Source organism: Oncorhynchus tshawytscha, linkage group LG17 (assembly GCF_018296145.1).
Source record: "Oncorhynchus tshawytscha isolate Ot180627B linkage group LG17, Otsh_v2.0, whole genome shotgun sequence".
Lineage (NCBI taxonomy): Eukaryota > Metazoa > Chordata > Actinopteri > Salmoniformes > Salmonidae > Oncorhynchus > Oncorhynchus tshawytscha.
Window position 1 is genome coordinate 10736755 of NC_056445.1, and position 24761 is coordinate 10761515.

At 44.4% G+C, this 24761-nt stretch overlaps 1 protein-coding gene across 5 annotated transcripts in view; it reads right to left on the reverse strand.

Annotated features, from left to right (window-relative positions):
• LOC112216853 (non-muscle caldesmon) overlaps positions 1-24494 on the reverse strand; it is a 54832-nt gene extending 30338 nt beyond the window's left edge. The window contains exons 1-2 of one of the 5 annotated variants that reach the window (XM_042300156.1): positions 24280-24494; positions 4072-4163 (exon numbers count right to left, since the gene is read on the reverse strand). The gene's annotated coding sequence lies outside the window, so the exon portion shown is untranslated. Of the gene's footprint in view, positions 1-4071; positions 4164-13231; positions 13349-24279 lie in introns of those variants that run through there. The other 4 variants (XM_042300150.1, XM_042300155.1, XM_042300148.1 and 1 more) reach the window with 4 other exon arrangements.
• Positions 24495-24761: the final 267 nt, after the last annotated feature.

Below are 24761 nucleotides of genomic sequence, written 5' to 3' on the forward strand. Positions count from 1 at the left end.
CTCTCTCTCCTCTCCGCCCACTGTAAACTATCGTCTCTCTCTCCACTCACTACTAAGTCTCTCTCTCCACTCCTCTCTCTCCTCTCCGCCCACTGTAAATTAAAGTCTCTCTCTCCACTCACTACCTCTCTCTCCTCTCCGCCCACTGTAAACTAAAGTCTCTCTCCACTCACTACCTCTCTCTCCTCTCCGCCCACTGTAAAAACTCCTCCGCCCACTGTAAATCGTCTCTCTCCGCCCACTGTAAACTACCTCTCTCTCACCTCTCCTCCCCACTGTAAATTAAAGTCTCTCTCTCCACTCACTACCTCCACTCACTACCTCTCCTCTCCGCCCACTGTAAACTATCGTCTCTCTCTCCACTCACTACCTCTCTCTCCTCTCCGCCCACTGTAAACTATCGTCTCTCTCTCCACTCACTACCTCTCTCTCCTCTCCGCCCACTGTAAACTAAAGTCTCTCTCTCCACTCACTACCTCTCTCTCCTCTCCGCCCACTGTAAATTAAAGTCTCTCTCTCCACTCACTACCTCTCTCTCCTCTCCGCCCACTGTAAACTATCGTCTCTCTCTCCACTCCACTCCGCCCACTACTCACTACCTCTCTCCTCTCCGCCCACTGTAAACTATAGTCTCTCTCTCCACTCACTACCTCTCTCTCCTCTCCGCCCACTGTAAACTATCGTCTCTCTCTCCACTCACTACCTCTCTCTCCTCTCCGCCCACTGTAAACTATAGTCTCTCTCTCCACTCACTACCTCTCTCTCCTCTCCGCCCACTGTAAACTATAGTCTCTCTCTCCACTCACTACCTCTCTCTCCTCTCCGCCCACTGTAAATTAAAGTCTCTCTCTCCACTCACTACCTCTCTCTCCTCTCCGCCCCTGTAAACTGTAAACTATCGTCTCTCTCTCCACTCACTACCTCTCTCTCCTCTCCGCCCACTGTAGTCTCTCTCTCCAACCTCTCTCTCCTCTCCGCCCACTGTAAACTAGTCTCTCTCTCCACTCACTACCTCTCTCTCCTCTCCGCCCACTGTAAACTATAGTCTCTCTCTCCACTCACTACCTCTCTCTCCTCTCCGCCCACTGTAAACTATAGTCTCTCTCTCCACTCACTACCTCTCTCTCCTCTCCGCCCACTGTAAACTATCGTCTCTCTCAGCACTCTCTCTACTGTAAACCAATGACTTTTTCCTCTCCCCACTCTCTGTCTGCCAGCTCCTGAGAGCTACAACGGCAATAATGAAACATTTACTAGTCAAATTAATGCTCTGCCGCAACTCTCTGTCTGGAACTACCCAGTGCTTAAGGAACATTATATTAAAAGCCATGTTGATGTTATCCAGACAACGCTAGCTTCATGTCCCCCTATCATTTCAGGAGAGGTCTGTGTTAACAACATCCAAAACGATGTGTTCTCTACTCACAAGGAGAGAGCTGGAGGAGAATGTGGCACCATTTCATTCTTAGAGGCATTGCAATGTTGATATGCAGTGAAATGTTGACGTGCTGTTTTGCTCTGCGAGGAGAACAGCATAGGAGGCCTCTTTTTCCACGAGTCATCACTGTGACACACAACCGAATAACTTTGTCTTCACCACGTTAGCACAAACACATTCATCTCAAGACTATGCCTCGGAAACTATTTGTGGAATGCAGCATTTTAACCTCCGAATGGTAGCACAGGATCTTGAAAGAAGCGCCATTTTAAAAACAACTCCAGAAGATTCTTCCAGAGGACGAAGCACTAAGTTGTTGAACAAAACAACAACAACAAAAAGCTGTCAAATGTAACGTTAACATTGGCAGCCCTGTCAGCAGATAACTTACACCCTGACACTTCTTCATCGGATAAACAGAAAGAAAACAGAGCGGGAGGGAGTTCTCCTGAGATACAACAGCAGCTTTTAGTCCATGTTATCCAAAGATTGCCCGAGTCCAAAACTGATTAAATGACACAATATTTGGACTGCCACCCACCAACTTTTTGACTGCAGCCGCTCTGGACGACTCGAGCGTGGGACTAAAATTAACTCCAGAGAAAAAGAGGCAGAACGGAAGAAAGACAGAAAGAAAAGAGAAAAACATTGATGCCAACACAAACTTAGAATATATTCTAATATATCCTTAGATAGCACCAACATGCACAGTTCACTGTTAGTGGGGACATGAAAGCAAACATGGTTATGCTATGGGGACTCTGTTCTTTTCCCTTTAAGAGAAGAAGAGGAGGGGATTGTGGGCCGGCTCCCACCCTCCCAGCTCCCTGGCTCTGCCTGTACCTGCAGGTAAGCGCAAGCTGTGTGCACATTGCCATGGTGACCCAGGTGTGAGGGTTGGCCAGGTGTGGTTGGAGGGAGGGAGCTGGGAGAAATAGAGGTATCCCAGGTATCTGCCATGTCAGTGGTGGGCTGGCACAAGACCCAGGGATTGTGTGGCAGGATCAGAGAGGGAAAGGGAGAGTGAGGCCAAGGCATCCTTCACCTCCTCTCTCTCGCGGGGGCCTACTCATTAGGAGGTGCTGGTGGAATGTGAGCTATGTGTTCTTTGCTCTGGCCCCTGTCTGGGCCTCTCAGGTGGGGTGGAGAGGTAGGCTGCTGTCACTCTTACTCACTGTCAGTCTATCCATAGGCTACTGTGAGAGCCTGGTATGGCCATGTACAATAAACGTCTTCATCAGGATCGTTACCACTATAATCATCCTAATCATCTTTTTTATTAATTTTTTTTATTTATTTCACCTTTATTTAACCAGGTAGGCTAGTTGAGAACAAGTTTTCAATTACAACCGTGACCTGGCGAAGATAAAGCAAAGCAGTGCGACACAAACAACAGAGTTGTTTGTGTGGAATAAACACATGGAATAAACAAACGTACAGTCAATAACAAAATAGAAAAGTATATAAACAGTGTGTGCAAATGTAGTAAGACAAGGCAATAAATAGGCCATAGTGTCGAAATCATTTCAATTTAGCAATTAAACACTGGAGTAATAGACGTGCAGCAGATGAATGTGCAAGTAGCGATACTGGGGTGCAAAGGAGCAAAAATAACAATGTGGGGAGGATGTAGTTGGGCGGGCTATTAACAGATGGGCTATGTACAGGTGCAATGATCTGTGAGCTGATCTGACAGCTGATGCTTAAAGTTAGTGAGGGAGATATAAGACAGTCATTGGCAGCAGAGAACTGGAAGGAAAGACAGCCAAAGGAGGAGTTGGCTTTGGGGGTGACCAGTGAAATATACCTACTGGAGCACGTGCTACGGGTGGGTGCTGCTATGGTGACCAGTGAGCTGAGATAAGGCTTTACCTAGCAAAGACTTATACATGACCTGGAACCAGTGGGTTGGGCAACGAATATGAAGCGAGGGTCAGCCAACGAGAGCATACAGGTTGCAGTGATGGGTAGTATATAGGGCTTTGGTGACAAAACAGATGGCACTGTGATAGACTGCATCAAATTTGCTGAGTAGTGTTGGAGGCTATTTTGTAAATGACACCGCAGAAGTCAAGGATCAGTAGGATAGTCAGTTGAACGAGGGTATGTTTGGCAGCATGAGTGAAGGAGGCTTTGTTGCAAAATAGGAAGCCGATTATAGATTTAATTTTGGATTGGAGATGCTTAATGCGAGTCTGGAAGGAGAGTTTACAGCCTAACCAGACACCTAGGTATTTGTAGTTGTCCGCATATTCTAAGTCAGAGCCGTCCAGAGTAGTGATGTTGGACAGGCGGGCAGCAATCGGTTGAAGAGCATGCATTTAGTTTTACTTGCATTTAAGAGCCGTTGGAGGCCACGGAAGGAGTGTTGTATCTTGATCATCACAATCTTGAGTTCACCATCCTCCTCCTCTTCATCATCCTCCTGATCATCATATTGTAATATAATCATACCATTCAATTCCTGACAATGGCGTGATTATCTGCGCAACAGATTCCGGCCGCAACAGTATCCCCAATTCCCCGTCCTCCGGTTGGAGACATGAATCATGTCTGACTCTGACACTGACGGGGAGGGGGGAAAGGGTGAGTGAGAAGCTGCCCAAGGGAGGAAACGGGAGGCGTACTCTCACCTGGAGAGAGAGAGAGAGAATCTGAGCACCAGTCAGTCAGTGTGTCAGTCACTCCAGCCTCAGCCTGTTCCACATTGAGGAGGGTCTCAAATCTGTGTGGAAAAGGAGAAAACTACTAAAACTCAATTTTTCATTCCATTCCCCCCCGGCTGCTATTCACTTAGTGTTCCAATGAAACCTAGTGATCAAAAGGATCTTTCTGTTTCGAGACCCAGTTCTGTCAATGAGTGTGGTGCGAGAGCCAAGACAGTGAAATCTGTCTAGACTATGACATTCACCTGGGTCAGGTCACCCCAACTGAGCTCCTCAACTCTGTCCGACTGGCTGACTCTGAGTCAGGGCTCTCTGTCTGTCTGTCAACGCTGCAGGTGTGTCGCCTCCTGATCCCGGTGCAGTGTCATTTAGGCGGTGAGCCAAAATCCTATTACACTGATCTCAGACCTGCTGGAGTGATGTTTTATGGTGGACTCAGGTCTTAGTTCAGGTCTGTGTGCACTGTGTGTGTGTTGACGGTGTCTGTATTACAGCGCAGCAGACCAGCTAATGGCCTGTACAGTAATGAGACTGAGCAGCATCCCCACTGGAGCTGAAACTAAGCCCTGCACAGTGTAGGAGTCCCTCCTTGTCAGTCAGATGACAGGCCAGGATTCCCCATTCCCACCCAGCAGTGTTTACACAGGAGCCATCAGGACTGTCTCACAGTCACACAGCCTGCGCTCTGTCTACTCATACACAGAGGAGAGGAACAGAACAGAGGTTTAGCTGTAGGAGATACCATGGTCTTCTGTAGGCAGACTGACTAACGCTTTGCAGGTGCTCAGGGGGGCAGTTTGAGATGGGCAAATGCCAAGATGATACCTGTAGGGGTATGGGTATGTATCCAAATGTGGATAGCAATACAGAGGGCAGAGGAATGTTCTATCTCTGAGAACATCTGGGAGTGTGTGTCTGTCTTGGTCTGTGTGTGTCTCTGTGCGCCCAGCCAACGTGCATGTGTCCTGTCCATCGCCACCTGTAATGATGTGTTTGGAAGAGGTTGTCCTCCCTTGGTCCCGTTCAGCGTGATCTGCCTCTCCTCTCACACGCCGGCCCTGTGCCTCGCCTCCATTAACACATTTACTGCCTCTGGCCCAGCCCAGGCAGTGAAACACGCCAGGATGTGGCCACATCAATTCACTGGAGTTTTAGGCATGGGGGGAGGCCATAATTTCTGACTCTCTTTCTCTTTGCCTTGCTCTCCCCTTCACCCGTCTCTTAGTCTGTCACGGTACAGACACTGCTGTTGGAGCGCAAAGGCATGATCCGACCAGCTGCTGACTACGTGCTCATTGTCAACACTGGGAGAATGTGAGGAGGAGGAGTGTGTGTGTGTGTGTGTGCGTGTGTGTGTGTGTGTGTGAGTGAGAGACTGCACATACTTCCTCCCCTACATACTGATGCCAAGGGGTTGTCAGACAACTCAGTTGACCCGAGGACAGATCCTGTGGTGTCAGAGTAGAAGGGGACACATCTTTCCTTGGGCAGGATATGAGGTGGCCAAAAGCATCTGAGCTCGATCTCAAAACCATCTGCTTCATATGGTCGGGCTCTATCCGCTCCAAAACAAATTCATTCCGCGAGAAGTTTCGGGTTAGCGCTAATACGGAAGAATTCGGCAAATTAAAGCACTATTCATAGAATATTGGAGAGCCGAGAGCCCATTGGAAATGACAGTATAAGGACCGACTAAACTTGAATTCTTAAGACGCACCATCATTAGTGACTTAGTCTGATGATCACACACAATCCCTCCCAAATCACCACAGATTGCTATTGTGTTGACTTTGGCTGTAAGATTGAGGAGTGAGGGGAAAATATTGGGGCTGAAAAAAAAAAAAAAAAAAAAAAAAAAAAAAGAGGTCCAAGCCTCTGAGTTTCCACTTGGGGATGAAAAAGGAGACTCCAGCATGCATTCCCAGACAATGGTTCACGATCCCTGACACATCTCCTTTCCCAGACGAATATTCAGACTGACTGCTAGCTATAGCCTAAGGTCACCTGTAACAGCTCACAGCTGAGAATCAGTCACCGACACACTGTAATCATCACAGGCAAAAACGGATCACTGGATGTTACCGTCCAATCAGTGTTGTGCTAGACAAGGTTCTTTCACTGATATGCTTGACATCTCAGCTACTAAACCTAGTGTGTGATGTAACATGTTGATCAAATTACTCACATAACCCTTTTTTGGGAAGGAAAAAAAGGCACCAGAATGCCTTACATAATTCTGATAAGAGATTACAAATTTAGCCCCATCCTGGAACATTTCGATACATTTCCCAGTGCCAGTGTGATTAAACTTGGGTTTTTTGGCGTGGCATGTTCAATTGGTGTTTTAAATAGAACATTAGTCATTGGAATACTCTATTTTTACTCTTCTGGTTTGGTCCCAAACACGGTTCTGTTCCTCCTCTCCTCTCCCCCAGTAATGCTTATTAAGCCTGTTAAACATGTTAATGACCTCCTCTCTCCCCCCAGAGGGGCCTTCCTTTTCAGCCTGACACACCCACCTGTACATCAGCTTTCCTCAGTTGATCAGCTTCAACCTTCGCCACGTGTCTGTCTTTAAAGCACCATGTCGGAGACTCGTCGTGCTCGCCGGCAAAGACAAAATACACCCACCATGCCATAGTTAATTCACATCACCATGGGTTAAACCATCAACCCTAGTCCAATACTCAGTCCAAATGAGATCGCTGCCAACGGCTGAGACCAGAGGACAAAAGAGGATGTTAGTAAAACATAATCTTGCTTTCAACGTTGCTTTTTTAAGAGAGTCATTTGCATTAGGATTAGTTTATACAGTGAACCCTTTAATGACATTGTAAAGATTCAGCGAGTTTCAGAATGACGAGCAACGGCAGTTACATGAGATGAGGCCTTTTCTCTTGTCCTCGTTGTGTTTTAAAAAGGCTCGTGCCGTGCCTTAAATGGTGCGCTTTCAACGTCAGATCCACAATCAGCCCATATCAGAGCAGCGCGGCCCAAGGAGAACAAATCCCACACAAAATAGGGATGTTTTTTTTTGTACTCCATCAGAAGGCTACTGCTCACTGGCTGTACTCCATATGACCAAATATGGAAGAAAAAAAAAGCTCCCTTTCCCGTAACCTAACTGGGAGAGAAAAAAATATATTCTAGCTAACATGCTGTGCAGTGAGATACAGGCAGCTCTCCCACTCATAACATACTGACCACAAAAGAGGCCAGGGTTCAAATAGTATTGGGAATTGTTGAAGTTCTTTGAGTGTTTGCTCGGAGTCTAACTGGCGTGCCAGAAGGGGTGGGGATTGCACTTTGGGGGTTAGTCCAGTGGTTCCACGAACCCTGGCAAGCTCAATCAAGCGCAGTTAAACTCTTTGAAAGATTTCAAATACTATTTGAAACCAGGTTTGGTTCGGGCTAGCTGTATCCCTAAGCAACATGCCTGATGATGGTGGCATCCCTGGGACAGTGCAAAGTAAAACCAGAATATTATTAGACTGGCTTGCCCTAGACAAGAAGGACCACATTGCAACTCTATATCTTTGTCTGGCAGGATCGCTATGGTACAAGGGTGTGTGAACCTGTGGTAAAGGCCGACTCCATTTGAAGCCAGTAGGGAGTTGAAAATAACTAACCTTTCTTTGTTCAGTTTTTAGAAAAATATACATATTTCTCTTCCACGAAAGGGTCGACATTCTGCACTCTAAAGCCTGAAGGTCTGTACCGTAGGTTACATTTCTCTTGGCTGAACACAGTCTCAATCCGAGGGGTCTCAGCCCTGCGCTGCAGTTAGAAACCGTTTGTTTATCTGCCCCCAGACTATTTGGTCCCTGACAAACGCCTGCCACTGTTGTCAATCAAAGGAGGAAACCAAACGACTGGCCAAGAGGAAAAAAAACACTCAACCCAGCAGTAGAACAAAGCAATAAATAAACTCGCTTGGCTTTTTCCCTTGTATTTAGTCAAGACGGAGTGGTTTTAGCTGTCAACATGTAACCTATGAAATAATACATCAAGACTCTAGTCCAAATATCCAGAACACCAACTAATCTCAATAAATATCTGCCTCCGCTCTTGACGCAGGTTTTTTTTGTCATGAATCTTTTTGGAGGCAGCTCTGTAGACTGGTCACTAGCTAGCACAGCCTCAAAGTCATAACATCTGATTTGAAACCTAACCCTAACCTTAACCACACTGCTAACCTTGAACGAAGACCAAAAATATAAAATAATATAGCCAATTTTGACTTTGCAGCTGGCTTATCTAGCGGAAATCGCACGGTTCTGTCTCCAGGGCAAGATTAATGACAATAAACGTCAACCTTGATATCAACAGCCTTTGTCTTGTGTAATTCCACTAGGACATACAGTACACTAAATGTTGCCATCTTCTTTCTATACTGACGTGGCTATGAAGCAGCTCTACAGCAGTTTGACAGAAGGGGGTGGGTAACTGAATGAATCCTGACCGAATCCTGTTTAGCGGACAGGAAGCTCACTCAGTTGAAACACTCACTCACGACTGGGGACTTTGACGAATGACTCGCTCACCCCACCTGTTCAGGAGAAAGGCTTCCTCTTCCTCCACCCTGTCTGCGTCCCAAATGGCACCCTATTCCGGATACAGCGCACTTCTTCAAGAGTAGCGAACCACGTAGGGGAACAGGGTGCCATTTGGGACACGTGCTGTCAGCGACAACCCACCATCTTGACACCTGCCATCTTTTAGTATAAATGACCCCCCCCCATGGGCCCTGAACCACTCCTCGACAGATCATTAATCTGACATTCACTGACCAGAGAGTAGCAGGGTGTAGCAAGGCTGGGGTGTTGACATCTACATGATGTGTTTTACTCAAAGCAAAGCACTACTGATGCCAGTACAACCAAAAGGTCTGGATCTGCTACATCTCTCTGTCTCCAGGTTGGGGGCACTCGGATGGGAGCACATCCTGTACCAAAATAGACCTGTGTGTCACTAGAGGCCCCAATTCATGTATGGAACATGATAACATAGTAAAGCGTAAGTAACAGTAACATTGTCCTCACCAAACCGTCGATTGCGATCGATCGCAAAGGCATTCCTAGTCGATCGCCAAACATTTCTATAAAAAACTGCGATAAAGCCATTCATTCCTAAATGTTTCTGTCTCGGGCTGTTGACAGTAGGTGAACTTGTTTCATCTGCCCTGCGTTCCGGGTCGGCGAAGTGTTCCCATTTTGAACCATTTCATGTGTCTGAAGATACAAACTCCACCTACTCAGCGTTCCCGGAGAGCAAATCAAGTGCACCTATAGGCCTACCGCTAGCAAATTGTTTTGCTCAGACCATGTGTCTGTCTGCCGCTTCCTCGAGCTTACAACAAAGTAAGTTTATACTGTGATTTCAAAACATCTAAAACCAGAGAGAGACTGTCAACAGAAAAGAGCTTTTGTTTTTATGAGTGAGTTCATGTTTAAAGTTCATACTCCGCACTGTCAACACTTTTACATGCCATAAAATGCACTTCTCCACTTGCGCTGCAACCAGCACCGCAGCTTCAATGAATGAGTAGCAAAATGTCCCGATAAGGTTGCGTTGTTGTTATTATTAGCGTCGGGTCTTTAAAAAAATTAATCGAGGAATATTTCACTTTCTCTGGTCATAAGAGTAACAACATGGATTTGTGCATGATGCAAAAAATAATGAGGCGTGAGTTTCACGCATCAGCTCGGGAACACGGCCCCTTTTTGGTCAGTCTTAGCCGAGGGACGGTCCCACTGTGAGAAACGGACCCTCTGATGCTCTCCCTCCGCTGAGACTGACCATCAAATCCAGACACAATCAGTCCAGTAAAATAAAGAATGCACATTGTTTATGCTCACTGAGCTGTGTTACTCAGGTAACAACAACAATATCATATACCTCGAGTTTAGAGTTTGAGTTTAGTTTATTTTTACAGGGACAGTGCACATGAATCAACGTTTCAGTAAAAGTGCCGGTTTTAGCCAGCCGGCTAATTTTCAGTCCCTGGGCAGGTTATTAAAAACAATTACAATATAGACAATATCAACATAGGACAAGCAAGACATAGCATACAGACAGAACAAAAAGCAGCAAGACAAAATTCATAAAAGCAACAAAGTGTTTCCACACCTCACAAGCTACAGACGACATGGAAAGCGGCAACACACAGCTATGGACCATGTTCGCAAATCTGATTGACCTTTAGCTATGTCTTCATGCATTTTGTGAAAGTGTGATATGTGGTGCAGTTATGTGTGTCTGATGGCAGTGTATTCCAGACATGGGAAGCTCTCACAGAGAAAGCGGATTTACTAAAGGTGCTTTTCCTTAAGGGAACTATACAGTCACCTCTCATGGCAGACCTTGTGGATCTGCTGCCATATGTTTGGGTTTTCTGTTTAACAAAAATACTGAGTGGAGGGGGAGCCAGGCCATTTAGGATCTTGAATACAAGACATGCATCTGTGTATTGCACAAGATTTTCCCAACTCAGGAGCTCATGCTTTCTGAGGATGTAACAGTAATGGCTATTGGGCTTCCTATCAAGCACTTTGAGAGCCTGTTTGTAGACAGGCTGAAGGTCTTAATGTTGTACAGCAAGCTTGGGCCCAACTAGTCAAGCAGTATGTTAAGTGGGGGAGTATCATAGATTTGAAGTACAGTTCTGCTACCTCTGTAGTCAAACAATTTTGTATAAATCGGAAATGAGCTAGGTTGAATTTGGTTATTTGAATGACCTTTTTCACATGCTTTTTAAAAGAGAGGTTGGAATCAAGTATGATGCCAAGGTACTTAAAATCAGATACCACCTGGAGCTTCTCCCCTGACACATAGACATCTGGCTCAGTAGCATCTGTTGCCCTCTTTGTGAAGAACATGCAAACAGTTTTTTTCACATTGAGATGCAAACACGAGTCACTGAAATATAATTTGAAAATGTTCTGAGTTGATCCACATAATTATTATGACACAAAGCAGTGGCAACTGGAACACATGTCACGGAAACTGGAACACATGTTCTGGGAACATGTTTTTTTTCTTTATGAGAAATACATTTGTATCATAAACATTTCTGACAAGTTTCCCCTAAAAAAATATATTTATGTTTTGCAGAGATTGAGAGACCCTTCGATTGCCAGAGGACAAAAATGAGGCTATACTTTCGAGAGACAAAAATGAATGAAAACATCAGAGTGATTTATGTGCCTGGTCCGTATCACAGTGGGAGAAATGACTTCCTGTCATGCCTTTACATGGAAACGTACAAGCAGCACGAGCAGCAACGAAGCCATGTCGTAACCACTTACACACCAGGAGAAGCTTGTGAGGCCTGCTCAGATCATGACGGGCTGAATCAGACACTGATAGATGTTTGTGTATCTCCTTTTGTTCTGTCTGTGTCTACCCAGGGGGTCGTGTTGCCTCGCAGAAAATTGGTACCATGACCACTGCTTCAAAATTACACGTTTTACCTCAGAGCATACATTTTCATCAATCCGATCGTTTAGCCATGCGCAAATCTGTAAATCCGGCTGCGGAATGCGCTTTCTGAAGCGTCGCGCAAGGATATTCAAGGGTATTGTGTGACAAGAGATCTTTCAAAATAAGGGGCCTGTTGCATTCCTGGGGAGAGATAGGAGAAAGATAGAGGAGAGAGTACCAGCGAGAGAGAGAGAGGATTAAGATTCTAGCTCTAGCACAATAACCTCACCGAGGGCTATTACTCTGAGTGAACGGGAAAGGTGGAGAGGTCCAGCATTTAGGCTGCTCCGAGACTCCCTTGTAAAAACATTTTGGTTTGTTTAGTGAACAAATACTTTTTTTTAACTCACTGTCAGGATAACTGATTATAATGGAGCTCATTGTGACGGCTGCCGGTGCTGTTTTTGTTTCGGACGAAATACGAGGAAGAGATAAAGGACGAGGTCTGTTGCTCTTTGCATCCAAGCATCACTCAGCAGGCCTGAGCACATCTGTACGAGGGGGTGGGGTGGGTCACTGCATTGGGGCTAAAGGCCAGGTGTGGCACTAAGAGGTGTTCAGTAGCAGTACAGATTGATGAATGGGAGTGGAAACCGTGACCAGAGACGAGGGCTAATTTATCAGTCAAGCTCCGCTCTTCCATAAACTCCTGTCTGTTGAGGTTCTCATTGCACTGCCAAAACCACGGTCTTAACTGTGATGCGATGGATGTAACTAAGCTGTACCCTGGTCGAGTCTACTTCCCACCACCACAACCAAATCCCTCTGTGAGATATCCGTGAGTGAACTGGTTCTAAACCTTCCCCTTGATTTTGAAGAGCCATATCAACAACACCACCTTCTTAGACAGAAACCAGGAGTCTCCTATTCCAACCCTCTCGGTGTTCTAGAGATGCCTTGCTTACGACGCAATGTCTAGGTCTGTCTGGGTGTAATAAATATGAATGTCTATATGCGTGTTTGCCTCTAGTGTAAACATAGCTCACCTTAAGACTCTGAGCCTGCAGCTAGCTCAGTGTAAAGACCGTGTGACATAATAGTAATCGATAGTTGTGAGGTTCAGCTCCTCAAGACCATACATTCCTGTCTGAGTGGAGAGAGGAGACAACCCTTCTCGTGCCTCAGTGTTCTCCTATCCTGGAGGCTAGGCTACGCTAGAGGAGATCTCGTTTCTGTGCATATTTCTGCTGGCTGTTATTATTAGTGTCGCAGGGGGTCAGAGGTCCGTCCGGGACGGGTTGCAACTCTGTGTGCCCCCCCCCAGGGTGATAGTGGGGGCCAGAAGTCATTGATCTCCATAAAGCATAGGTATATCTCTCTTCTCCTAGTCCTGTCTGTCAATAGGCCCCATCTAGACGCAACATCCACACGCAGTAGCATAGCCATTTTTGTCAGTGAAACATCTTGACCATTGACGGTTTGCTAAATTATGTCAACTCAGCAGTGCTTGTCTGTCAGGACAGAAGGCCATTCCTTCTCTTCTTCGCTCCTCCTCCCTATGGCTCTGACTTCTGACTCTGCTGCCAGGCATTCCAGGAAACACTAGAGCTCTAGGAGACATAACAAAGCACTCACTCTGTCTCTTTCTATCCCAGTCGCTCTCCCTTCCATCTTTCTCTTCCCATCTGCCCATTCTCTCACTCACCGTCTCTTCTCGCTCTCCCACCACTCCTTTTTTCTCTCCCTCTGTCTCACTCGGTCCGGTCTTGGAAGCCCCGTGGTTAGTTCTCTCTTGAGTATTTTTGTACAATGGCGCATTGCCTCAGTTATACTACGAAGTATTTTTTTACATGTCTCCTAACGCTACGTCACTGACACGACTCTAGATAAGAGCATTACTCCTCTTCAACGTGAGGCGACTTTTACTGCCAAATGAAGGATAAAAATTCAGCTTGTGTAGGTTAATGTATGTTATTTAAAGCGTCTACTTCCCAAATCTAGTAGAATAACACATCTCAGACAACCATGAAATTGTAAATAATTAAGTCGTCGGGTTTAGGAGAGTGCTTAGGTTCCCATTTATAGGGGTTCGTTCCATTTTAGCTAATGGCAAAACTAGAAATGAGAGGACTCTGTAAACTTAAGTACAATGGGAACAAATCCAAAACCCCCCCAGGTTTCTTTTCTGCTAGTAATCTGCTCAGAAGGAAAACCATCTCCTTCTCACATGATACCCATCCACCTGTGCCACCTCTGAACAAGCACACACACCTTATTCACTTCCAGCCTGTTCCCTCTGTTTATTATGTATTGAGCCTGAGTGACTGGTATTTAATTTCCGACGGGCTCAAACTCCAGGCCAAGCTGGGCTGGTGTACCATTACTGGTCATTAACTTTAACCTGAGCTAATGGCTTCTCATTATCCAAGGTGGTCCCCCAGATGTCTGTCATAGTAAACGGGTGGCACAGAGCTTTAGGGACAAGAGCATTCAGACATCCTCTTCTCTGTCCCAGGGAACACGCCAACCTGGGGCAGACATTGACACAGCCTCCCCCTAACAAGCCTTCATTGTTCTACATTTTCCCTCAGCTGCTGGGTTCATTAAAGCAGGGCTTAATGAGGCCAGCCAGCTTGTCACCCCCCCCCCCTTCTCTTCTACCCTCACCCCTAGTACCCAACCCATCCCAAAATCTCCAACCCCATCAACCACACCCCTTCTACCCTCCTCACCCCTATTCATCCAAACCCTCTACCCTACAACTACCTCACACCCACCCACCAAACCAACCCTTTAAATCTACTCCCATCTCACCCAACGTCATACGCCCACACCCCTTCCCTCTCCCATCCCCTCCACTCCTTTCCCCAAACCTCCACCCCACCCAATCGCATGTGCACATTCTATTCAACCCAACTCACTCAAGAGTTAGCCTTGTCTTAGCTAGCTAGCAGAACGCTCCTCCTCATGAAGATGTGTCTGCATTCATCTGATGAGAGGAGAGCCATTAGCGCTAACGGGCCTGTAATTAAGAAGCGCTCACTCTCCTTTAATGAGCGTGCTCACTTCGTTTAGTCTAACCGTGCATTGCGTAAATAAGCAGCGGGGCCTAGCAGATTTGCTCCATTGTCTTTGGGTAGCCTAGCATCACACTTGTTATTGAGTTGCTTGTTTAGAGTTGTTGTTTTGTTGACATAGTGTTCTCATCTTGGCATGTGTGGAATTGGCTGATTGCCACTTCTTTTTGCATTTCAATTTGTTAGCCGATTTTCTCGGTCTGTCAGACTGTTGATGCTACAGATCGGGTCTTGTTCCATTAAATAATTAGGCCTACTCATAATTGTATCTTTAACTCAAGATGGCCGCCTGTTAGGTAGAAGGGTTTATTTTCAAATAGTAATACTTGTCAAACTACTTCACTAAGAAAATACTTGGACCAAGCAATACATCAGCTAGCTTCCTACAAGTGTATGCAGGAGAGTTGTAACCCAGCATGAATCTGAATCTGTCCCTTCTTAGCAGAGTTTTGGCTAGCACCTCAACAGCCATTAGCACCAGACCCATTGCCCTAGACCTGGGCTGTTTAACAATAACATGAGTGATGGTTTCTCCCAATCACCTTGAGCAGGTCTCTTATGAGGTAAGACACTCAGCCTCTCTTCCATGCAGAGGAGCTCTGATTAAAACCCCTGTCAAAAGGCAGTGGCAACATCCCAACCCAACGGGCACCCTATTTCCTATATAGTGCACAACTTTTGATCAGAGCCCCATGGGCTCTGGTCAAAAGTAGTGCACTATTAAGGGAATAGGGTACCATATAGGACGGAGGCAGTCCACCTGCCAGCTCCATGTTACCCAACAGTGAAGTGAATTACCGATGGTACTGAAATGATTCCAAACTAACAAATTCAAGCTGGGCTCGGGTCTCGCACAGTACTATATATGGATGAGGGGGATACTTACATTCCCCTTTCTCTGAAGTGGGGGAGAAGTCTTTGGCATTATTAGGTGCCAGGAGAAAGAGAGAAACACAACATACAGTAATGCGCACACACACACACACACACAAAATAAACAAAATAACTGCTACATTGGGGATGGATCCTCCATGTCAGCCATTTTAGATGCTTTGATCTTCAGCTTTAAATCAGATTCCATTGCCTTCCTCTGTATGGAGCAATGACATGTGAATAGGAAAATAAATGGAAGGGGAGATCTGCTCGCTGCTCGGCTCCTCTCGTTGCTTGTAATACATTCCTGAGCAACCCTGAGAGGCTTGTATGTCAATGCCTGAATATGCTTCTGATTACAAGGGACAGAGTACACTCAATAAACTCTTAGACCATTACTACTGCTCCTAATACCAGCCAGAACGCAGACCCCCAGACTGGGCTGGCTAATTCAGGTGGGTAACATTACTGGAGACAATAAAAAATAAAAGGTCTGCACCTTTAAAAACATAACACTTGGCTCCAACAGGAGAAATGGCAGTGGTCATCGCTTCGGATTGCTGCTGTGCAAGGGAGCGTTGTCCGAAGCTGTAGTCCTGATCCAGACAGGTCAGAATGATCCAACTCAGTCTAAAGCGTACTGACACTGTAGTTCCAAGAGTCACATCTTTTGAACTGAAGCAGCACAGTCAACGTAATGAACCGACAAAGTTTGTTACATCATTTATTTATTTATTTTTTTTTAAAAGGGGGGTAACTACATACTGACTCCAGTTAGTGTTAATCAAAGTACTGTAGTGTTACAACTAGCGCAGCACATCAGCATCCTGTGTCATACCAGTCAGAGCCTAGACTTGTGTGACACACAGATGAGCAATATCCTCATCTCTCGTGTGCTCTCACAGTACGGAGAGTCAGCAATAAAGTGCAGAATCCTGTCTCCAGAACCCTAAGCCTGCATAACTTGAGATCTCACAGACACACAAATCATCCATTGATGTCAATCGGAGAACTCAATGACGCAAATCCTCCAGTTTCTCGAATTAAAAGACACCACTCTGCGTGTCTGAGCATGAGGTAAATCCAAACGGCTGTATACGAATGGTAATTCCCCTTGTTACCTAAGAGCCCCGATTCCTCCAGCTGCTCTGTCCCATGAGAGCCAGCATTCATCATGAAATCCCCACACTCCCCATCGCACTCACCACCATCCATACAGTACCACACACACAAAATATTACAAAGTAACTGGTTCTAACACGAGAAAACATAGGCAAAAGTTCAGTAAATTTAAAATTGATGCGTTTGCTACATTTTCCTCATATGTTCATTCAACTAGTAATTGTTATTTTGGGCTGTGGAACTAGTTACACACAGTGATTTTGACATACAACATTTTCATACATAATTAAATTTATACAGTAATTAGCATTCAACATGTCCTCGCCTGGGATTTGAACTCACAACTACTCCAGTCACAGCGGTCTAATCTTCCAGCTACATCACCTTGTCTGTGTCAATAACCGATTTCACCTGTATTCCTACACATTGGACTTAAAAGTAAACCTCAGATCCGTTAAAAAGTACACTTTATCATAGTGATTAAGGAATAACATTAAAAACAAAAATGTCATATGCCCCACCAAGAACTATACAGAAAAAGCTCAAATTGCTTAAATAAGTCATTCAAATCAATAATGAGAGAATAGTCAGATTAATTGATACAAACATGGTGGAGTAGCAGGAAGCTTGTAATGCCGTGAACCAAGAGGTTGTGAGTTCAAATCCCAGGTGAGGACATGTTGAATAACAATTACTGCGTAAATGAACATGCACAATGTAATCATGTGTGTCAAATATGTAAGTTGAAAACATTGGAAGTTAAGATGCCAAAAAGAATAATTTCCAGTTGAATGAGCATGAGACAAATTGAGCAAAGACATCATTTGTTAAACATTTCAGGTAACACTTTGACCAAAAAGTTGACTAAACCAAAAAAAAAATATGTGGAACCAGTTATTTAATAATAATTAGTTGAAGCAACTAAATTTGCAGGTGTTTAATTTTTTTAAAGTGCACACACACACACACACGTCTGTTCCCTCATACCCGTGTCCCTACTCATAGACTCTCTCTCCAGCTCCAAAAAAACATGACCTCACTCTTCCTCCACTCAATAGCATCTTTCACACACACTGTTGGGATTTACCTCACTATATTACCTATAGGACCTTTAATTCCCCCAGTAACCTAAAATATGAGACTTTTAAAAAGATGATTTTAAGGCCTTGATCAGCTATGTTTGTTTAGTTTTGGGGGCTGAGGAGAGGCGGAGAGAGAGAGAGGAGGGAGGAGAGGGAGAGAAGGAGGAATGTTAGCTGTCTGTAAAAGGGGGGGAAGGGGGTGAAGACTTAGAGACTTAGTGCCAGGGGACTGGTTGAAGCACTAGGCATGTCTGTGGCCCCTGTGGGTAGACGCCAAAGGAAAACACAGAGCAAATCAGCTCTCAGAGACATTTCCTGTGCTTGTTTTATCAGATGAGGAAAGAAGCCCAGGGGCAAAAGGCTTGCTCAACAATGTTACACACTTTCAGCCCCGTCGTTGTTTTGGGAACTGAACATAAGACATCTTTGGAAGATGACATAAGTAGTAGTGTATGATTCTCGGGGTAGTGAACTGAACTCACACTCCCACGATCACCCCCACCCTTGAAATCTATACCTTGGGGCAAAAACATTTACCTTATAAGACTTGGGTTGAGTAAGCCAAGGGTTCCTGTACCATCTCCCATCCACTAAAAAGAGAGTTGGTTGTGTTGTGAGTGAGTTGGATGTGAAAATATCCTTATACAGCTGGTGGACTTCTGGAGGCCTCGCTGCCTGCCAACTGGCATTCGATGGGTAAATGTGCCAATTATCAACAGTCTGCCATGCTACCAATTAGGGAATCTGGCCTTGAACGATAGCACTTCAAAGTCTGAGAAATGTGGGAGAGGTTTGATCTAACAGGCCTTCTAATCTGAGCCACAGCGAAAAGAACGAGTGTCAGCGTTCTTCATCATCCAAATTCTTCGTTCCCCAGAAGAGTTCGACTACTTCCAGAGTCTATCCATACCAAGGACTGAGGAGACATACGAGCCTGGTATGGCAAGGGTTCTAATGCAATGCAGAACCTTTCCATTGCAACCTGGCTGGGTAATGAAGAACAACAAACAGAATATAAAGTTGAATTACAAAGAGGATTTCATGCCATAAGAGGAAAGATTATATATTACTAACAAAACATCTGTAAGCCAGTTATTGCATATTTGCTGGGTCCAAAATAAACAAAATCTAGTTTCAGTTTCAGCTGGCCGCTCTTACTTCACAAATTAGGAATGCCCCATTTGCCCCCATTTTTTGATCGTCACCAGTTAAGAGTTAAGCAGATTCCTGTTTTTTTTCCTCTCTCAAATTTTCCAAATGTGCTCCAACTTATTGTGTGGTTCTGGGTACAGTGCATTCAAATTACATGCTATCATATTCAAAGCAGAAAATAAATAACAGTGAGTATGCTGTGGCCAGAGTCCAGGGCAGAATCACTTGAGGTTTAGTTCCATGTCAATCATCCTCCACTTCAAATTAACTGAACGCTCCACGGGAACAGTTGTCGAGAGGACACAAATTTGAGCTTTGGGCTCCAATTAGACTTCTCCCTTGGAGACATTGATGATGTTGACTCTTTTGATCAGAGATGAAGAAGAGACATCTTTGTTGTGTAACCAATTGCATATAAAGATGGCTCCTCGATCCCACAAATATATCTTGAGGTGGCAAATCTGCATAAAATCAACCCAAATGGCAATAAACTGAATGAGGCAAAAACATGCTTGACAGACAAGTTGTCCATTATAAGACAAAACAGAAAATATGCTCTGGCGAACTCGGAGAACACTACGTGTGTTTGGATTCACACGTCAACATGTAATAATTTAGAACTCCTTGCAGAACATTTGACAAACATAAATTGAATATATTATCGGTAAACAATGGCAATAACAAAAATGAACAGTTTATGTTACAATTTCCGATGCGAGTTCTCTTTTTTCGTACTTAACTTTAGTTGGCAGCCTCTCTCAGTGGCGGTAATAGTAACTGTAGGCTGCAGCAGAGATATAAAGAACTTCTGGAACTGAATAGTGCAGTGGATTAAAGCTCTGCCTCACACCACAGAGGCACTGCAAAACTCTAGGTCTGCATTTACACAGGCAGCCCAATTCTCATCTTTTTTCCACTAACTGGTCTTTTGACCAATCAGATCAGCTCTGAAAAATATGGGACATGAAAAGATCTGATGTGATTGGTCAAAATTGGGCTGCCTTTGTAAACGCAGCCAGAGAGACTCAGAGTGACACGCAGAAAAATAAAACGAGACATTTCTCATGAATCCTAAGAGGACGCCACCTTTAAAAGACATTATGCTTCAACTAGCCTTCTCTCAAATACTGTGTCTAACAAATAGCCTTCCCTCATAACCACAGTGTCTCCAGGCACTCCTTGAAAGAGAGAGGGCCTGGATTAACATTGTCCTTAATAACTGTATCAGCTTCTCAACCCTGACGACAGTGGTATTGATTCCAGAGTAGAATGTGTGTTTTCACACCTGCAGGGAGCTTGAACACAAGTAGCTCAGGTCAGTCGGAGAGCAATGAAAAGTTATCTAGTACAGTTAAAGGGGGGGGGGATCTACTATATTGTTTGTGAATCCAAAGGCTGCATCAAAGCCCTGCCCTTGGCCACAATCTATCGCATGCTCCAGGTTCAAGCCTCAAGTCTATGTCCAAGTCCCATCCCAATGTTCTAAGCTCCGACCAACTAGACCTAAACTCCCTTCTCTAGTCCTCGAGGGCGTATTCTCCTCCCTTCACTGGTCTGAAGCCCATCTTTGCATCGTTTTGAGTCATGATTAAGGTTATGGAAGAACTGATCCTGAAACATTCTGTAAATGAAGGGCAGAGAGAGAGAGCAGAGTAACGACAGCCTGTAATGCACAGGGCAAACCAGACTCCGGAAACCCGGGGCAGTGTTCCCTACATCCTGCCCGGGCCCTAGCCAAACCCTTGTTATCACTGTGCAGATTTACCTCCAGATCCCCCCCTTCCCTCTCTCTCTCCATACAGCACAGCACATTACCCAGGCTCTTTATACGCTAAACAAAAGTAGCTGAAAGAGGCAGAAAGAGACTAAAAAAATAAGCCCGGCTGTTATGCATTCCAAAGGATATATCAATCGTCTGTCAGCAGGTTCAATCTGTTCCTTATAAGACAAGGGCATTCCCCTCATATTTTCCAAACACTGCAGTGTTATCAGATACAGCTTCATGGACAATTACTGTGCTGTCTAGCTCGGAGCATTCTGCAGCTCCATAGCCCCCGAACCCCATTTTCTACCGTTCACTCACTTCATACTAACTGCTTTGTAATCAACCTGAGATCAAACGGAAGGCCGAGATGGACTACGTTGAAAGAAAAAAAAAGGTGGTTGGCCCAAACTAGTTGGGTGGATTCATTTGGAGTTATTGCACATCTCACTGCAATGCTTTACTGTACCACAATGCGGTGAGATGAGAGAGAAAGAGAGAGACAAGGTTCTTGGATTACCACACACTGTTTGGACAGTGTTGAATCAATGAGTGGCCTTCTACAGCCCATTATAACATCAGCGTTTCCTGTTGCTTTGATAAACTTACATATCAAGTTGATTACTCCGATTAATCATGGTTTAACTGGGCTCAGCTGGTCCTGTGTAGCATCAGCTAGACCTACGTAGGGATAAAGATTCTAGCCAACCCAGTACAGATGGTTAAGCCTATCCCTGATGAGGGCCACGGCTGTCATTTGGACCCCCAGTGGAGAGGATCTGACCTGATGGATCCTTTGCTTTCATGACATCCCTTGGCTCAGGCAATTGAAGACAGCTAGTATTCGTCTACAAGAGCCAGTAAAATCCCACGCCACAGCACAAGGCCACAGTTTACAGTTGGAGAATGTCCAATTATTTTCATCCCAAATATTTAGGGATGACAGCAAATCAAAGGAAAGTGCTTTTAAGTGAAAAGTTATTCATTTTGTGTCAAGGAGGATGTTGTTTTGTTTGTTCTTCATAACTTGAGGTATTATCCAGTTAAAACTAATGCATTTGTAACGTAATTATTTATAGACAGTTGAAGTCGGAAGTTTACATACACTTAGGTTGGAGTCATTAAAACTCATTTTTCAACCACTCCACAAATTTCTTGTTAACAAACTATAGTTCTGGCAAGTCAGTTAGGACATCTACTTTGTGCATGACACAATTCATTTTTCCAACAATTGTTTACCGACTATTATTTCACTTATAATTCATGGTTTCCAGTGGGTCAGAAGTTTACATACACTAAGTAGACTCTGCTTTTAAACAGGTTGGAAAATTCCAGAAAATTATGTCATGGCTTTAGAAGCTTCTGATAGGCTAAATTACATCATTTGAGTCAATTGGAGGTGAATGTATTTCAAGGCCTACCTCCAAACTCAGTGCCTCTTTGCTTGACATCATGGGAAAATCAAAAGAAATCAGCCAAGACCTCAGAAAAAAAATTGGAGACCTCCACAAGTCTGGTTCATCCTTGGGAGCAATTTCCAAATGACTGAAGGTACCACGTTCATCTGTACAAACAATAGTACGCAAGTATAAACACCATGGGACCATTCAGCCGTCATACCACTTAGGAAGGAGACGCGTTCGGTCTCAGAGGAGAACGTAATTTGGTGCGAAACGTGCAAATCAATCCCAGAACAGCAAAGTACCTTGTAAAGATGCTGGAGGAAAACGGGTGCAAAAGTATGTATATCCACAGTAAAACAAGTCCTATATCGACATAACCTGAAAGGCCTCTCAGCAAGGAAGATGCCACTGCTCCAAAACCACCATAAAAAAGCCAGACTACGGTTTACAACTGCACATGGGGACAAAGATCGCACTTTTTGGAGAAATGACCTCTGGTCTGATATAACAATGGTGATTATGGCCAAACAGTTCTGTTTGGAGGGAAAAGAGGGAGGCTTGCAAACTGAAGAACACCATCCAAACAGTGAAGAACGGGGGCAGCATCATGTTGTTGGAGTGCTTAGCTGCAGGAGGGACTGGTGCACTTCACAAAATAGATGGCGTCATGAGATAGGAAAATTTTCTGGATGTATTGAAGCAACATCTCAAAACATCAGTTAAAGCCTGGTCGCAAATGGGTCTTCCAAATGGAAAATGACCCCAAGCAAAGTTGTGGCAAAATGGCTTAAGGACAACAAAGTCACGGTATTGTAGTGGCCATCACAAAGCCCTGACCTCAATCCTATAGAATATTTGTGGGCAGAACTGAAAAGTGTGTGTGAGCAAGGAGGCCTACAAACCTGACTCAAACCTAAAACAAAAATAGAACCGTTTGGCCATAATGACCATCGTTATGTTTGGAGGAAAGGGGGAAGGCTTGCAAGCCGAATAACACCATCCCAACCGTGAAGCACAGGGGCAGCAGCATGTTGTGGGGGTGCTTAGCTGCAGGAGGGACTGGTGCACTTCACAAAATAGATGGCATCATCAGTAGGAAGATTATGTGGATATATTGAAGCAACATCTCAAGACATCAGTCAGGAAGTTAAAGCTTGGTCGCAAATGGGTCTTCCAAAAATGGACAATGACCCCAAGCATACCTCCAGTTTTGGCAAAATGGCTTAAGTGCAACAAAGTTAAGGTATTGGAGTGGCCATCACAAAGCCCTGACTTCCATCCTATAGAAAATGTGTGGGCAGAACTGAAAAAGCGTGTGCGAGCAAGGAGGCCTACAAATCTGACTCAGTTACACCAGCTCTGTCAGGAGGAATGGGCCAAAATTCACCCAACTTATTGTGGGAAGCTTGTGGAAGGCTACCCGAAACGTTTGACCCAAGTTTAAATTGTTTAAGGCAATGCTATCAAATACTAATTGAGTATGTAAACTTCTGACCAACTGGGAATGTGATGAAAGAAATAAGAGCTGAAATAAATTGTCCTCTACTATTATTCTGATATTTCACATTCTTAAAATAAAGTGGTGATCCTAACTGACCTAAGACAGAGAATTTTTACTAGGATTAAAAGTCAGGAATTGCACAAAACTGAGTTTAAATGTATTTGGTTAAGGTGTATGTAAACTTCCGACTTTAACTGTAAGTATAATTGATCCTAGAGTTAGCCCACTGGCAAATACCAATCAAAAGCATAATTAAATCAACGACACATTTCCTGAAATTGTTAATTGATATGCAGCCTATGTATTGTCTATTATAAGGGAGAGAGAGAGATCTGGCTCACATCCCACTCCATGAGTTTGGAGACTGCCTCCTCATATTTGTCTGATAATAATCTATGGCATGGGGCAGCGGGGACATTCCAGAATTCACATTCAGATCTGTAATAGGTTTTCTAAAGTGATTTGCCATTTAATAAAATATTATACTCGATAACAACCACATTTGATTACAATGCGCAAATCTACATCGACTCTTTAATTCTTTATAGTTTAAGTTAAGCTTTTGAAAAAATGCTAACCGCAGAATAGCCACATTATTAGGAAGCTGCTGGGTGTGTGCACCCTGTGCAGTTTGCTGTAGAAATCTATAATTTACATATCTAATAAATTGCAGCATCGCACAGCACAAAAAGATCATTGCACAAGTTGTAATCATAAGCACTACGCAAATTTCACCAAGTTGGATAAACAACACAAACAACTTCGGAAGCGCAAAACGTACCTATTGAGTTCAGCAAGTAAACGGTTGTTCTTTCGCCGGGTTAGCAAACAACCACGAAGCAGGCAAGTCAATGTAGAGAGACAGAATCTGCCTTCCGATCGGTCTGCTCCACGGTATTCAATAATAGGCTACTACAAAGCGCAAGCCCCTCCCTTCAAAACATAATCGCACACATCTCTCATATGTTTACAGCTGAAGAGCCCTGTGCATTGCCCTTAGTCTGGTCCAAGTGCTGTTTAGCCTATGTATTTAAAAAAAAAAAACACGATGTCAAAAGTCAAAAACTCAGGCCATCACTTCGTAAAAAAGTGAGGAAATAAATGCCGATATTGAAAGTTCTACAACCCCAAATAGTCTAAGCAGACAAAACTGATTTGCTGAATGCCCTTTTTTTGGTTATCCTTCCAGGGGCCTCTGAAAGAAAATCCTCTGTCAGGAAAGATCATGTGAAATGTTAATCTTGGCGAAAAAGGGTACTTCTG